The following is a 5,569-nucleotide window of genomic DNA, read 5'->3' on the forward strand; positions in this document are numbered from 1 at the left end:
TTATGACAGGAGCCCTTATAACAAGAGAGAAATTTGGACATAGACACACAGGCACAGAAAGGAGATGGCTATGTGAAGAATGGAGCCACACATTGGAGTTATGCTATCAAAATCTATGGAGCAGCTGTGGCTACCAGAAGCTGGGAGAAGCAAGACAAGGTCTTCTCTAAAGATTTTGGAAGGAGCAAGATCCTACACATAAATTCATTTCAAACTTCTGGTCTCTAGAATTGAGAGAGAATACAGTTCTGTTGTTTTAAGACACCCAGTTTTGCAGGAATTTATGTCAGTTCTGAGAAATTATTTTGGTACCAGGAAGTGTGGTTTTACTGTAAGGAATAACTAAAAATGTGAAAGTAATTTTGGGAATTCGGTAATAGCCACAGGTTATCAGAATTTTGAGATGGATGATATACAAAACCTAGATTGCATTTTGTTGGAAATATGGAGTTTATAGTGCAATTTGATGAGATATTCAAATGAAATGGAGAATGTGTTACTGGACACAGGAAGAGAGGCAACTGATGTCATGAAATTCTAGAACCTTGTCTGAATTGTGTGCTACCAATGGTGAGATGTAGATTGTGCAAACTTGCATATTAAACTTAGGATATTTCCAAGAAAACTGTGGAAATCAGCTTGGCTTGCCTTTGCTCTTTATAGTAAAATTAAAGTGAAAGAGATACATTGAGGAAGGAAATATTAAACAAAGAGGAAACAGTAAATGATTATTTAGATATTTTCAACCTATATAGGTGCTCTGGCAGTAGGATTGTGGTATAGCAGGACTTATTTTGTTGACAGATTACGTGTGTAACTCATGGATGCAATCAGCAATCTTAGCAGAAACACTGCCACCTTGGACTGATGTGCACTGAAACAGGACAAAATTAAGGATGGCTGTTAGATTCCTTGGATTCCATAACAAGAAACAGACTACTGGAAGCTCAGGATCGATCCCAACAGGGACACCTTGGTTTAGGGCATCTCAGAGGCCAACAGAATCTGGAGATCTTCATGGGACCAAAGGGTCCATTGAACCTTGGAGAATTATTCTCACATCTTGAAATATTATGGAATTTGCCATGCTGTGCTTCATCTTTGCCTGGGACTTGTAACCCATTTATTTCCTTCCATTTTCTCCCTTTTTAAATGGGAATACAATCCTATGCCTGTCCCACCATTATATTTTGGAGGCAGATAATTTGTTTTCTAAGTTTCACAGGTCTGTTGATGAAAAGTTATTTTGCACCAAGAATGAAGAGTCTTACCCACATCTAAATCATAGGATTTGAAAGGTGAGATTTGGGAATTTTGGGGTTGATAATATTTAGATGAGATTTTGAAATGGATACTGGAATAGGGTCTAACTTTTGGGGGGGATATTGGTTTTGGGTGAATATATTTTGTATGTGGGAAGAAGTTATATTTGGGGGGCCAGGAAGATGTAGAAAAATTGTTAGTCACTGTCATGAATTTATGTAGATTCACATCTCTAGCCAAAGCTCCTCTCTGCCAATGTGAATAAAATATATTCTTTACTGAAACTGCCACACACTTGAATGATTTCTATTTGACTCTGACTTCAAAGCCAGTCTTGGGAGGGAATGAAATGCTTTAAGTATCCACATTCAGATTTTCCTGGCATATAGTCCATATGATTTATAACCCAGATTGTTCTTTTTTCAATGGCCCTATAAAGTTCTCCATGTGGCCATTAGTATAAATGGAGTAAGATGTATATAAAATCAACAGAATAGATGGCAGGGAAGTGTTATCTACCTGTTTATAAAATTTGGATGTTTAGTTTTTCTAAGGAACATCTTAAACCTTCCATTTAATGATGAAGTCCTTTTCACATGACAATGTTGTGGATTTGTTATGTTGTCAGTTAACAGATTCATGAAGGTGAGCTTATGTTGCATGATAATTTGTGACCTATGATCATTCTTTATGTGTATGTGAGAGTCTAGTAGTAAACCAAGATCTGTTTCTCAAAGAATCTAAGTATGGTTTTCTGCTGGATGTTTCAAACACTTAGGTATTCGACCTGCAAATATTTTTTAGACTTACCAGGGACTCAATGCCGCATTCAAATCTATCACACACATTTCAAACACCTTTAATTTGTTGGGTCAAATGGGGCTCAAGTGGCACTCTGGACATTTCCTCTTCCCCAAGGCACAGTAACCATTGCAAATGAGCTCAGTTTCCTTTGGAACAAGCTATCTGGTTTTTAAAGCCCCTCCTCAAGATAATCTACTCTCCCTTTCTTTCAAAAACCTCTGCATTGTGAACATAATTGAGAGCCATGAATTACATATTTGAATGTTGTTAAAAGGAGAACTATTTAGGTTGCATATATGTTACTAGAATAAAAATTTAAAAAAAAAACAGCCATAAGACTGTCAATACAAACATTGTATATGATAGACCATATTTAACAGTACAATGATTAAAATGTTCTTTCACGAATTATATCTAATGTACTACACTAATACAAGCTTTTAAAAATAGGGTGGCAGAAGGGAGGTCTATTTTTTTTCTGTATTGTGATGGAATCAATGTATTTTTTATTAAGATTTATTCACACACCATACAATCATCCAAAGTATACAATCAATTGTTCACATTACCATCATATAGTTGTTCATTCATCACCCCAATCTATTTTTTGAACATTTCCTTGTACCAGAAAAAAGTGAGAATAAGAATAAAAAATAAGAGGAAAAAAAGAACACCCAAATTGCCCCCCCACCACCCTATTTTTCTGTTAGTTTTTTTGCCCCCATTTTTCTACTCATCTGTCCATACACTAGATAAAGGGGAGTGTGATCCATAGGCTTTCACAATCACATTGTCACCCCTTGTAAGCTACACTGTTATACAATTGTCTTCAAGCTTCAAGGCTACTGGGTTGTAGTTTGATAGTTTCAGATATTTACTACCCATTATTCCAATTCATTAAATCCTAAAAAGAGTTATTGTGCATAAGAGTGCCCACCAGAGTGACCTCTGGACTCCATTTGGAATCTCTTTTCAGGAACTATCCTAAATTTTATGAGCCTTGGTGAGAAAGAAAATTTAACTTGTTTTATAATTTATGTCACTTTGGGGACCAGATACCCTGCTTTATCCAGAAATCTATACAACAAGAAAATAAAAAGGTTGTTCCTGACAATCACTAAAGCCCCTGGTTCTCTGTGTTCTGTGAGGTAGGAATTTTTTTTTTTTTTTTTTTTTTTTAGTTTTGCAAATAGAGTTTATGAACTCCTTCCTATGGCTTAAAATAAATTTATTGCTTAATAAATCCAAAGAACAAGTCATCTTATTTAGTTACCTTGGCATACATTTTGCAAAAATTAAAAAAAAAAATTATATATATATATATATATAGCAAGAAGTTATACTAATGAAAGGAAGACGTGTCAGGGGTACTTTATTGAGATTTTCTTCTTTTACACCTGAAATGGATGTTTGATTAATCTAGATGGGGATCTGAATTGTTAAGTTTGTATGTTAAGAATAAACAAACTTTTTTCCTAAAGGGAATCTTGACTGCTTTTGGATACTTGCTTAATTTACCTCAAGGGGGGGGTGCCTTTTTACTTTTTCATATGCCCTTAATAGGCTCCTCAACTAAGACAAAAACCCTACTCCAGCTTAGCTGACAGTAAAGCATAGATCATTACACTTAATTGATTATAGAGAATAGGGGTATAATCTTGAGCTCAATACTGCTAATGATCTAACAAAATCCTGGCTGAGAAACACCATGGAGAGTTGCCTGAAAAATAGGAAGTTATACTCTCACTGCCTGAAATTCTTTAAAAATCTATTTTCTTATCAATCCAGACAGGCAGAGATTGGTCTTCAGGAAAATTTTCTTTCCATTTTTAGTACCAGGAATGCTTGTACTTTCATCCTTTTAAATGTTCTACCTGAATCTTTGAAATTTACTCTTATTTTACATATAAACACCCCCTTTTAGAAAGTTTTAAAACTTTTAAATCTTCCATTCAAAATTGGAGGGAACCAATCTTTCAATTGTGCTTATGTGACTATTACTGCACATTAAATAACAAATTAAACACTCACATGGGGGCCACCAGGCATTGGTGGAGCACCAGAAGGTCCCGAAGGCACTTGAAAAGGATTACTGGGGGTAGGATAGAGTCCTGGTGTGGGATATGAGCCTGCAGGGGCAGGATATGGTGCTGGTGGTCCCCACGCTCCTGGTGGGACAGTGCCCCATGGTACAGGTGGTGCTCCCCCTGGTGCTTGGGGAGGAGGAGGAATGGGACATGGCCCTGGAGATGGGTATGGCATATTAGGGGTAGGATACTGCCCTCCCATTCCTGGTGCCCATGGTCCAGAAGACATGGAACCCCATGGACCTAAAGGACCAGCTGCAGCTGGATCTGTGGGTGCACCATATGGTCTAGGAAGCTCTGGAAAGGGCATATTTGGTGTAGGATATGGCCCAGTGGGGCCAGGGCCTGGCACACTTGGGGCTGGGTAAGGACCACCAGGTGGAGGACATGATGGTCCAGAAGGAGGAAAAGGTGCTGGAGGCGGTCCGGTGGGAGGCACAGAGGGATACATTCCGGTTGGTGCAGGTCCAAAAGGCACAGAAGGTGTTGCACTTGGTGGGAGTCCAGACGGCACAGAAGGTGGAGCACTTGGGTTATTCCAAGGGTTGGAACTTGGCCAGCCTTGAGGAGGTTGACCAGGTTTTGTATTGCTAACAGTAGAGGTTTTGGCAGGGGAGTGGTTCGGGTAGTGCATCTGCCAACGAAAACTCTTCAGACATTTTCCCGGCAGGATCCGATCCCGTAGCAAGGTTTAGAAGCGGCGATGGGTACAAAGGAACTGAACACTGACGAACCGAACGCAGCCTGGCGGGCGACGGCGGCAGAAGCGGCGGCAGAAGCGGCGGCAGCAGCAACAGCGGCGCGCGGCTCCTCCTGGCGCCGGAACAGGAAGCGCCTAGCGCGCCTCCCCCGCCCGCGCTCCCGTCCCCTCCCCTCCGAGGTAGGAATTTAAAGTACTGAGTTTTCCTTTTCTTTTGCAATTTATCTAATGTAGTCAGATAAAACTACTCCAAACTATAATTAATGGACTCTTCTAACATAATATGCATTTTAAAAGTCATTTGTTCCTCTGAACTCTTGATTTAAACTCTTGCACTTGACTTTAGCAAATTAGAACTGATAATTCAAATAACTTGTTTGCATCAGTATGATATGGACAACAAGTTTTCAATTTTCCACTAGCAATTAATTAATCATGTATTTTTATCTAATAAGATTAGGAAATCTATTCAAGATTCCAGTTGTTTTAGGTTCTGTTTCCTTAAGACAGCTGGTGGCAAATACTGTGTATGTAAGTCAGCATTATTTGGGAAAAGAGGAGTCACTGAGTTAGGAAAAATTCCACTTATAAAGGATTTTACTACCAGGAATTAGATGTTTATCAGAACTTCAAAAAGGCAGTGAGAAAGAAAGATAATTTTCAAGGTACTGGTTTTAGGAACTCACCTTGAAACTCCTGCAAATCTCAAAATGTA

The 5,569-nt window shown here is 38.8% G+C and overlaps 1 pseudogene; it reads right to left on the reverse strand.

Annotated features, from left to right (window-relative positions):
* Positions 1–3,986: 3,986 nt before the first annotated feature.
* On the reverse strand, positions 3,987–4,813 carry LOC119506211 (annotated as a pseudogene).
* Positions 4,814–5,569: the final 756 nt, after the last annotated feature.

Source organism: Choloepus didactylus, chromosome 11 (genome assembly GCF_015220235.1).
Source record: "Choloepus didactylus isolate mChoDid1 chromosome 11, mChoDid1.pri, whole genome shotgun sequence".
NCBI classification, from domain to species: domain Eukaryota; kingdom Metazoa; phylum Chordata; class Mammalia; order Pilosa; family Megalonychidae; genus Choloepus; species Choloepus didactylus.